Source organism: Amaranthus tricolor, chromosome 1 (assembly GCF_026212465.1).
Source record: "Amaranthus tricolor cultivar Red isolate AtriRed21 chromosome 1, ASM2621246v1, whole genome shotgun sequence".
Taxonomy (NCBI): domain Eukaryota; kingdom Viridiplantae; phylum Streptophyta; class Magnoliopsida; order Caryophyllales; family Amaranthaceae; genus Amaranthus; species Amaranthus tricolor.
In genome coordinates, this window is record NC_080047.1 from 14786238 (window position 1) to 14798665 (window position 12428).

General features: G+C 35.0%; 1 pseudogene; it reads left to right on the forward strand.

Annotated features, from left to right (window-relative positions):
• Positions 1-672: 672 nt before the first annotated feature.
• On the forward strand, positions 673-12026 carry LOC130805319 (uncharacterized; annotated as a pseudogene).
• Positions 12027-12428: the final 402 nt, after the last annotated feature.

Genomic DNA, 12428 nt, shown 5'->3' on the forward strand with positions numbered 1-12428 from the left:
AACGGTCTCATAACAAGACCAATAAAACTATCTAAAATAAAAAATAAGAATATTAAATACGAACGATGAAGTATTTAATAAATTGATTTTAGGTCCACTTTCAAGATCTAAGAAAATGTTATAGAGGCACTTTAAGTTCTAAAAAGTAAAGAATTCCCGAGGTTGACCACAAATCAACGAGAATAGCCGCGTAAGGAGAAGTTTGCTATAAAGAGACCATTTGTCAAAACTTGGATCACATTTTTGAGTTTGCTTTAAATATTAAGGATAGAGCACGAGAAAAGAAAGCCCAAAAAAAATTAAATGAAAATCAAATTTAGAATAAGAAAGAGTTGTATGAAAATCGAATCTTAAAATGTTACCAAGGAAAATAAGAAGTAATCACTTACCAAATCAGTTAGAATTAATATCAAATTTTTAAAAACTACGAAGACCACGATATTTAGAGTTTAGAGGTGTTCAAAATAGATTCGATAATTCGACCTAACTTTGTATTTGAATTCGACTTAAACCGACTTCAAATAAATTTATAACTATATAAAAATCAAACGTAAAATCGAATGTTAAATCAACTTGATCTAACCCAATCGAACTGATGATTTAAATGAGCAGACTTGTAGTATTTGTCAACATTAAAACCGGTTCGAAAAACAATAAAGAAATGTCCATATAGGCGGCAAATTCTGGCAACCCAAAAACAATCTAACCCATTTCTCTTAAGCTTCTTACATTTCAGTACACCAAATAATAATAATATTCTCTTTGCATTTTCTCTAAAGTATAATTTTTTCATCTAAATCCAACATAGATTAGATTGATATATAACAAATTTTATTAATACTAAATATTAATTTATTTTTGTTTATATTCATTATTTTTACTAATTTCAATACAAAATAATAATTAAGTGCGTACTCCGTTGCTGCGAGAAGCGTAATCTGGGTTGATCACACGGAGCTGCTTGTTCATTTTTTCTATCATTTTTGGTTGAACAACAAAGATGGTTCAGATCAAGGAATTGTATCCTTCCCATTTTTTCTGTTTCTATAATCAGAGAATTTTGCATCATTTTAGCTCTGTTAGTTATTTTCTTGGATTCCTGTTTGTGATATTGGATGGATTTTATTGGTTTATAACTGTTGCATGAAACTGTGATCATCTTCGCTTTTCATTGATGGTACAATTTAGAGTATTTACTTATGCCTGTTTCGTTGTGTTGTTGGAAACTTATATTGGGTTTGTAATTTATTATCATGGTCTTTGTAAAAAGAACTTGCTTTTTCTTTGGTTCTTTTTTTGTCAAAAACAATTTAGGGGTGATTTCGAGCATGTGTATGATGTACGATCACAAAGGGTCACCCAAATTTAAGAGCCTCAAATATTAGTTTAACTTAGTTTGTAAACTTTTGCTAGACCTAGAAAATTATTCTGTATTTTTGCTCCATCCATCGTTGTTTCGTTCATAAAAGCAAATGTTTTCTTTTATTGGTTATGTGTTCCAGTTTCTGATTCTTCCCACCCAACCAGTGTAACATAATTTGTTATCTAATTCGTTTTTTGTTTTCATGCTTTGCTCAAATGTTAATCTTAAGTGTATTAAAATGAGAAGTTGGAGTTAATCTTAAGTGTATCAAAATGAGTAGTTAGTTGAAAATAGTTCTCGGTGATTATAACAATGGGTTTGTTTTGGGCAAAGGGGTTGAGGTTGGGTTGCAAATAGTCCTTTGTTCTTCATGATCGTTAGAGCAATGTTTTGACGCAGGAGTCGTGAAATTGGTTTGCAGTTCACGTATGGAGTAGATTTGATAAGTTGTTGAATAGTCTTCATCCGAAATTGTTTGTCCACATTTTGTGATTGTGATACATGTTTAGTCTAATCATGAGATGAAATATTACTTTCTATTTGATTGCGTGATGATTTTGAGTTTTTTAAAGGATCGATGTAGTCTAGTATCCTGGTGTAATGTAATGGAAATAACACAATTATTCAAGTCACCACTAATTCTTGAGCTGCAAGGAGCTGGAGCCTATAGTATTTGTATTGTCAAGCAGCTTTAATAGTCCTATGTCAGTGTATATAACATATTATGGGGCTTCAACTATCAACTTAAGCTTTTAGTTGAGGTTCCAGGATATGTTTTATACTCTAACAACAGTAACTACTGCTATAATAGCTCTGCCAATTATGACAAATTAGTATAACTATTGGGTTAACAATGTCTACCGACACACGCTTGAAGCAAAGGTTAACAATGTTTGATCTATTCACTTGGATATTGGATGAAATTGAGACTAAACCTGTAGTTGATTACTGCAGAATTCTATTACACGTGATTGCATAAAAGATATTGATGCCCAATTTATAAAAGTTATTATATATTCTCCTCGTAAACTAAAATGCGGTTGCTATGTTTTGGCTATTTCTGCGTGCTATGGTTTCCTTAGGGTTGAGTTTACTTGTAGGCTACTTTCCAGTTTTATTGGAACTCATCAGGAGTTTTGTCTCAAGATTATATGTCAAGAAAAAGGGCTGTCTTGCAAATTATTGTTGAGGTTTTATTCTCTGGGTTTCGTGAGAAGTCTTGAAATTGTATGTAAGTAGTAAAAAGCCAGTGATGAGGACAATGTAAATTTAGTTCAAGTTCCATGTTATGTCAAAGAAAGACATGCTGATACGTTTTACCGAATAATAATTGCAAAAGAAGTATGGAAGTTGTATGATTTACGAGCCCTGTTCAATATTTTAACTATGCTACTTCACATTCTAGAAGTATACATTTAGTGTCACCTTAGGTATAGACTATTTACATGTATTCTGCACGTTACTTGGCATTTAAATTTTTTCTATTTGCTACAATTGCCGAGCTCATTTTTTACGCAATTTTTCTTGACTTTGATCTGTTGATGTTCGGGTCCTGTTCAGCCGAATTGTCATGCCTATGTCTCTAGCTGAGGTAATAGATTTTGTGAATATCTGATTTCTACTGTTGGGGCTTCTGTTTAAAGATAAGTTCTATCTCTAGCTGTTCTAATTTCAGGAATTCTCCCTTTTTTTGGGATTTACAATTGTTTGCAGTATGAGGTTGCACAGATGTATATGGTTCTTAAATTGCAACAGGAGAATACAACAAATACTGAAGGAGTTGAGGTCCTAGAGAATAGGCCTTTTCAGGACAATGTATTTGGAAAGGGCCATTACACATCAAAAGTATATAGCTTCCAGAGGTAATAATATTGGAATGGACTTAATGATGAGTTAGTACATGATCATTCAGAGTTCTTTTTTATAGTGAAATCTATGTTACTTGGACTCGAGTACTAATGTTGGATACCGGTATGTGTCCAAGTATCGGATACGTCTAAGTATTCAATTTTACGCCTACAATGAAGTGTCTAAGTGCCATACCAGTGTCTGAGCATCAAGGATCGGACACGGGTATGTGAAGCAAAATGAAGAGTCCGAGTAACATAGGTGAAAATTGAATGCAATTGTTGTCCTATGTTTTACAGCGTTTCGTGTCCGCCATCGTATCGTTAAACAACCCATAATTTTGCGAACATTCTTGATTGTAATAGTTGCATGATTTCACTTCCAGTCTTGTTCTTTAATTTTTTGGGATTGTAAAGGATTCTTTTTGTACCACATAGTAGGATTTTGTTAAGGCTAGAACTAACCACTGCTGCAGACGTATAAAAGAAATAAATGGTCGTATTTCCTTTTTGGTCGTACCTCATGTGCATGTTTTCTTTATCCATAGAAGAAACAAATGGTTGTACCACATGCGCATGTGTGTGTTATCCATAAGCTTACATGTGTCATATGCTGAAGCGGCTCTACAAAATCTTTATTTTTTGGTCGTGATTGCAACAATCATTCTGCAACCACTTTTGTGGATAAAGGCAACACAGATTATCTGTTGCTCTCCCAGCCTAATATCACACTCATGTTAATTTGAAAATTGCGCTATCATTGTAATACAACGATGTGGCTAAGTAGCATATCTTAACAGTTTTATGCCATCTAGTATTCTGAAATAGATAAATAATCATAATAAAATATCGTTTTATGTTCTAAAACACTTAATGACTTTAGTTTCATGGTACTTTCTGCGCCTGCAGCAAAGTCCCCTCTTGGCTTACTACATTTGCACCAGCAGATTCTCTCCTTCTGAAAGAGGAAGCCTGGAATGCATATCCAAAATGTAAATCAGGTTGGCTTATTAACATGTTCTTGTTTGAAAAAACTATTGTTCTCATCATGTTTACTAATGTTTATTGTTTGTCCATGTGAAACTGGATCCCGATTTTCTAGTTATCAAGGTAAATTATTTTCCTCTTGACTGAATCTTGACATTGTTATGTTTGTACTCCATTGAGTAATGTTTTTACCGCTTGCTAATTATGCAGTGTCCAAGCTTTAGCAAGATGGATCTCACTATTGATACTATTCACGTGGCTGATAATGGAAAATCAGAAAATGTAATATTTTATTGCAAACTTTTTGTGCATTCTAGTTTGACGAGGTCTTGTATTATTAACTTCATATCTTGAGCTAATGAAGGAGGCAATATCATTTAATATGAAAGTCATTAATCGGAAAAAAGAATTTACATATGCTAGAAACTATTTTTTGCAACATAGTGCAAAATTGTTGTTTTGGTCGTGATAGATTAACGGTCATGGTGATGTATTTGATAATGGGGTTGATGCGGTTAAGTAGGCTGAACCCATGATATATTCCTTGAACTGACCTAAAACACAATTTTTTAATCCTTTATGGCATCAATTCAGTATATTTGAAAGCCTTTACGACTTGGCTGATAAGATACGATGCTGCCTTATTTTGCACTATGGTTTGCAAGTTATATCATGTCAATTTCACTGCTATATCGGACTGACTTCTTGTATCTATACAGGTGCATGGTCTAAGTAAAGATCAGCTGGCAATGAGGCAGGTGGAGGTTATTGATATTGCATCATCTGTACGAGACTATTGGAGCTATCTTGTCAGCAGTTGTAATGTTAATCTTTCCACATTCAGATCAGCTAAGACAAATCGTGGACCTTTGGTGGAAGGCTGGAAAGTAAGTCCTCAGTTTCCAGCCTATCTAATTTTAGTTTTCTCGGTGTGTCTCTAAACCTGTGTAACGGGCTGTTGGAGGCCCGTATATGACCGCTAATTTTAAGGGTTTTAACGGGACGGGATCTAAATGGGTTCTCTATTAACATTAATGGCGCGGGCTGAAAACAGGCTCTAAAAGGGTTCTAAACAGGCTTTCACTAATTGCTGCTTCCACAAAGCAGATAGAGCACAAACTCATTGCTGCTTCCTAGAGTGAGATTGGAGCATAGCATAAATTTGCATCACTGGTTTCCAGGGATACTCTTCCTAATGGAACATTCTAATTTGTAAATCTAAGTGCGTTTGGTGCAAGTCTGTTAATGCAGAGCAGGAGATCAAGAAATCCAGGGATAAGAAAATCTGCCAGCTACTCTTCTCTTTGACAACAGTTTCTACCTTTAGGAATGTCTCAACAGCCTTACATGTATTAGCATTTTGTACAAAAAAGGGAAAATCATGTTGTTGACTCACAAATATATAATGGACAGTGAAGAAGCAGATAGCTTTTAAGTTTTAGGTCTTCCATATGCGTAGTGCTCAACTAGTTTAATTTAAGAGCTAGGCCAGGTTGAATGGGACCATCCCATTTTCTTTTTTATTAGATCCAACTATTAGAGTATATAACATATCGTGGGGCCTTAACTAAGTTTAAGCTTATGGTTGAGTTGGTTCCTTGACATGCTATCAGAAGTAAATGTGACAAGAGGTCACGGGTTCGACTCTCACCCACCCTTCACTTAAAGTGGAATATTTCGCACTAGGTATGAGGAGGACCTATATTGCATCCACACTTCTATCTCAAAAAGGCTCTCGTGTGAAGGGTTCCTTGACACCGACCCTTTTAGCGAGCCCTTTGTTCGGCCCATTGCACAAGACTATATGTCTTAATTCCTTGTTATGTCCCTCTCCCCTCTCCCCTCTCCCCTCTCCCATCTTTTGGTTCTCACTCTTTCTTCTTTCAGTTAATATTTGTAGATAAAAGTTGTGCCATCATTAGCCCATTGCAATGTGAAATTTAGTGCCACATCTGGCTGATGTCTTCTTAAAATCTGTACTCCCTCTATCCTCGGAAAATGACTGACCAATATTCTGAATTAATTGGATCTTTTATTCATTGATTGTTTTCTTCGGTTAATTTGTATATACCCAATCGAAATATAATATTGCTTGTTTCTCGGTTATGATGGCTCACCTATATATTTCACATGGTGTCTTAATGAATGCCTTTTCTACTTTTTCTTAGTAAATGCGTTTTCTACTATACTTCATGCATGGATGGTTCTGACTAATGAGGGCTCACCTATATGTTTCAAATAAGCTTCTGATGATTTTGGCATATATTGACTTGACACTTGATTTCATCTTTGTGATGGTTTCAGGAATGCTGCAATCCAGTAATGACAGCCTACAAGTTAGTAACAGTTGATGCTCCGTATTGGGGCTTTGGTACACGGTTGGAAAAAGTGCTGTTGGCAGTAAGTGTCTTCGTACTTAAGTGTCTATTTTAGTAAACTTGTGTTCTTGTCATCTATTTCTTTTCATTGATTAGAGTTTAAGCTGTAATTCATCTGCTTAATGTTGTCAACAAAGTGGTACAAATTAAATTATGCAGAACTGAGAAAGTTTTATGTTGGCATGTAATGATCGTTTCATCATGTTTACAAACAGCTAAGATCTTGTTCTTCTTCTAAACTTACACTATGATTTTTTGATATCTAAACAAGGGATCCTTCATCCCTTCAAATCCCTCCCCTTTCTTTCCCTCCATTTAGTTCTATCCAAACACTGTTATAGAAATAATGTTTTAGTATAGTGTAAAATTCCGAAAAAGTTAACTACCGTAGTAGAAGTATCTCAGTCATTGACATCAAATTAAAAGCTATCAAGATGAATTGTTTGCTGCATATTCATAAGATCTTTTTAGGTGCGTAGCTAATAGCAAGTTCATCAACTGCTTTGTCTTCGGATTGCTTGAAAAGTGTTTCAAATGTTATAGTAATATGGCCACTTGTTTGTTAAATATTTGAATATACATACTTACACACCTGCAAACTCTTTTAAAGGGGGAGAGAGCGCTTTTCCTTGAAACACACAGCAGTATATTTGCCTGGATTGACGAGTGGTATGGGATGAACATTCAAGAGCTGCGACTGCTTGAGGAACAACTTTATTCATCTTCCGATAAGGTATATTAATTTTTTAAGTTGCTTGGAGATGGAATTTCCTGATTGCCAGTAAAGTTGTTACTATTGTAATGGGATTATGCTTGATTTTCCTATTCTAATGGTACATGCTTGTTCAATTGTGATCTTAACAGGAGTTTTTTATGCTTGTTTTCGGGTACATGAGAAAATGTGCTTTCTAACAAATTTTGTCTCTAAGGTGGAAATGAACAAGCTTCACCTGTTTTTCTTGATCTTTATGTGCTTTGTGTTGCTGAAGCAAACTGGATTTTTAAAGATAGCGATTGCAAATTTGTTATCTACCGTTATTTGAGTAGCATTATTTTAGCAACGTTTTTTTATTTTTTTTCTTTGAGCCTGGAAGCTTGATTGTTACTGAGGCCGGAATGTACTTGGCCTCAGTGGTAAACTGAACTTTTACGTCTTGAAACTTCAAGATCCAAGAAAATACTCTAGAATTGGCACTATATTTGGATAACAACTTTGATGAGAAAATAAAGGAAAGGAAGGGGAATGGAGGGAAGGGAAAGGAAGGGAAGAGAAATTGAAGAATAATAACTTGTTTGTTTAGGAGGGAAGGAAAGTGAAATGAAGGGAGATGAGAGCTTTTCCTTCAAATCTTTCTAACTTTGGAAAGATTGATACCTTAACAAAAATCATCAATCCAATCCCTCGAAATTCCTCCCCTTCCTTTCCCTTCATTTCCTTCCAACCTAACACACCTTGAGTGAGAAACCGTAGCGAAGAGTTTTCTTGTTATCCACTGCGCCTCCCCAAACGTTATCCCAATATGCAGCAATTTGGAGTCTGAGCATGGGATTATAAAGCCATTATCTAAGGTGCCTCTTTAATACCTAATTACACTCCTTGGAGTTTCCAAATGAAAATCTCTCCAGAGCCTTAACATAAAGTTTGGAGCAAACATCAAATCTCATTGATGGGCACAGTAAACTTCCGATTAAGCTTCTCTATTGCGTAGTCTTAGCTTTACTTTGTCCATCATTTTTTGATAGTTTCTCATTCTCTACCAAGCGAATATCTTGAACCTTTTCAAGATGTCATGCATAAATTTTGTTTGAGAAAGATTTCATCTTCTCTATGAACTTCAATGCCTAGTAATTACTGCCTCCGTCACTTTGAGTTTGCCATACTTCTCATTTTCATTCATCCAATTTAATTTGCTACATTTTCCTTTTATGGAAATGGCCCTAACACTTTCTTTGATTCTCATTCACACACAATTTATTTTTTTTGTCACTCTCCCAAACTAAACTACTTAATATTTGTGTCAAACCCGTTTATTGGAAGAATATCTCAACTAGTGCAAAATTATGGTTACGGTCGCCATCGCGGTAATGGGCTCGATTGTTAGAGTACGCTAACAAATGCGGAAGCGTGAGCCTAAAGGTGGCACGAAAGGTTAATGACCATGACTTGAAGGTGCACTAATGAACCATGGTTATATGCAAGTATTAAGGTGATTTAAGCAATAAAAGTAATGTAAACATAACACCAAGATTTAAGGTGGTTCATCATTAATGAGGCTACATCCACCATCGTAGGCTAGTGTATTATTATGTGTTTAAAGGATAGAGGAGCTTTTGAGCTCATTACAATGTTAAAGGAATTACATCAATGGAGAGTAGTGTGAGCTATACACTTGAGTAGAGAATTAAGAAGAGAATGGTAAGAAGAATGGGAGGCTCAAGCTCTAAGCTTGGCTCTACATAATACATACGCACTACAACAATATATAGACAAAGGGGGAACAAAGTGGGGCAACATTGGAGAGGCAGCAAGCAGCAGACAGAAATGCACAAAATGAGGCAGAAAGGGCCGCTTGACCTGGGGCTCGGTCGAGCAGGTTGGTCGAGCAGAGGGCAGCAGGCTTCTGTTCTCCTTGTTTCCTCTTTTGTGCAACTGCACGGTCTCCAAGCTTCTTGTACTTTGCACTTAGGTCTAAGTATTTGCACTCCTAGCCTTCACATGTCAAGTATACATGATCAATGGTACCATCATTCCCATACAAACAAATCACAAAGAGTGATGTGTCCTTTACCATCCATTTTAATAAATACTTAAGGTCTAGTAATCACCTTTGTTACTTCTAACCTTTAAGCCAAAGATTCTTCTACACGTTAATTGTCATTTAACATATGACTAATTAACACAAGACTCAAGTCACACTTCTTTCATCGGTAATACAGTAATGACGTTGATTAGTCAATCAAGCCTCTAAATGGTTCACCCTATCTTGGGCTTTACTTACTAAAAACTGAATGTGATAATAGAAGAAAGCTAATATCCCTTTGTTAGGAATGTCCAAGATTGATCTGTTCAGTTCAACTAACAATTGGATTGCCCTTGACTTGTGGAGAGACCTATAGCATGATCCATTACCTTAGCCCGTATTCATTTTTCACTAGGAATATGAAAATTAATTAGTTGTCTACTTTGTGCCAAATCTAAAAGACTATATCTCTTTAGCCTTTCAAATTGATGCATTTTTCTCAACTTGGGCATAACCGCATAGATCACCCAACTATTGGATGTATGAAGAGGTAGTGCTCAGTCAACTGGGTATTCTGCATAGCCAAAGCCAGACATAGACTACCCCTTTTATTCAACTACCTTGGCTGGGACTCTTTCGGATTCAAACCTAAGCGGGTTTCAGTGTGTTGAAGTGACACTAGTGTCATCATCCCAACTTCTAGTTCTAAAATCTTCTTAGACACAAAGCCTGTAGTTTTTTTTTTTTTATTTTGCAATACTTTATCCTATTGCTCATAATTGATACCACCTTTATCCCACTCATTTTGCTTTCTTTGCTATTTTGTTCCGCCCCACTCATTTTGAATCATTTCTATTTTTGAATAGTTTCTTTTAATCTCATCCATACATTTTAATCGCTTTTAATTTCATTCACACGATTTAAAACGCTCTTCATTTATCACCAAATATCTACATTTTCCTTAAAACACTATTTTCTCTTTGATGCTAATTCAAAGGGATGGGGTAGTATAAAAAGGTTGTGAACAGAGGCTGTTGAAAGTGAGATAAACACACATTCTCTCCCTCTGACATTAGTACTCATTCTTTTTATGAAGCCCAGAGTGTCTGTTGAAGCAAGAGCCAATTTCCATGACCTTGGTGATAACTTTAATCACTTGGTTGCCCATGCTCTATCTTGCACAAATGAGAATGATGATGTGTGTGCAAAGAAGTATGGAAGTATATGCTTTGAACCACTTAGTGAAGTGATGAAAAATGATGACTTGGAGTGGCTTGATGAAGGCAAGGGAGTGCCAAAGAAGGTTCGCTCGACTGGTCGAGCATAGTAGCTCAGTCGAGCGGTTCATCAGGGGAAGATTTGAAGGCTTTGAGGTTCGCTTGACTGGTCGAGCATGGTGGCTCGGTCTAGCGGTTCATCCAGGGGCCTAAATATCGTGTTTTCTGTTTTGTGCGGGGAAGTTTTTGGGCTTTAAGGGTTTTGTCCTAGGGTTTTCCTAACATGTTGTGGGTTATATAAAGGCTCAAATATGCTTAGGAAATCTGATTGTGGAAAAATGCAGCAACTGTGGTGATAATAGTAACATACATGGTGATGTGGTTATTGTAACGCCAAATACCGGCCAAAAGCATCAGATTTCCCTCAAAAAAGCCTAAAATGCAGTTTTTACACCTTTAGTCTTTAAAGCCTTATTCTCAAATTATCGATATTTATTTTGGCGAAATCTTCAAATATGAATATCAATAAAATATCGAAGGGTGAGGAGGAAGGCGGAGTGATTTACATCTCTAAGATTTATATATTGTATTTGCATGCTGATTGATAAGGGTATGCATAATATTTGACAATGCCTATTTGATCAAATTCCATATTCTGTAGCACTGTTTAAGACTTACTAGTGATTGTTTACGTTCGTTACAGGACAGTATGAAACTAATGCCACAGCAAATTAAGGATGATTCCGATAGAAAATGTTCGTTTGAGTGCAAGGATGGATGCGGGCACAACTCTCAGTTAAAAACCGAGGAGCGAAGCTTTGCTCTGGCAATGTCTGATTGATAATATATACACTCCTAGCCATTTTCAGGTATCACTGGAAAAATTAAGGAAATGAAAGCAAGTAATTGATAAACTTGCTCTTCATTAATTAATGGTACTCAGGGTAAACGGGTAATTGTCTAATTTTGGCAATTTCCTTGTTAAATATCCTCTGTAAATGTTCTGTTTACTGAACGAGAAATTGGATCTTTAATTTTTTTATTCCAATTTCATCCACTAAGGAGGAAGCAATGCAATAAAATGCAATAAAATGTAATTCTTTCTATTACTCCTACAACAGAAGTTTGTCATTTAGGGTTACAAAACAGTCCAAAAGATACATCGTATTAATTAGAGCATTAATATTTGTTGGGAAAAATTAAAAAAAAGTTAGTACGGTAGAGTGATAAACATTAAATTAATACAATATATTTTTTTCACGTATTAATGAAAAGCTATAAAGTGATTTAAATAGAGATGCAAATAACTAAATTTTCCAAAATTAAGCGACTAACTTAGTGTCAAATGTAGGAAGTTAAATAATCCACTAACTCACTGTTATTATTAACTTACCCAAAAAAAATTAACTTACATAATTACCTCTACTGACCAATAGCTAGGAATAGTAAATAGTAATAAAAAACTATTTAAGCATACTTCAACAATATCATCATAGTTACTACTAATAAGAAATACTAATTATTCACATCAGTAATAATTGTGGCAATATTAAAATTTATTGCAGAGAATTATCTCCAAATATATTTTATATTACATTATAAAATATTATTGAGATCATTATTTCTAATATTTGTCATAGAAGTTGTATATATAAATTTAAAAGACATTTATATTTATATTGATGTTATATTTCTTTATTACTGAGTTTGTAATATAATGTAAATCAAAGTGAGAGTTTTTTTCAATATTGTGGTGCAAACTAAAAACGATAACTAAAAAGAATGAAGAAAGTATTGGGTGATTCCGTAATCACTCATTGGATTATAAAGTGCTCTTCCGCCACTCATACAATTGATAAAATTACCTTTTTAGGCTTTTAATAGTAGTCTATGGT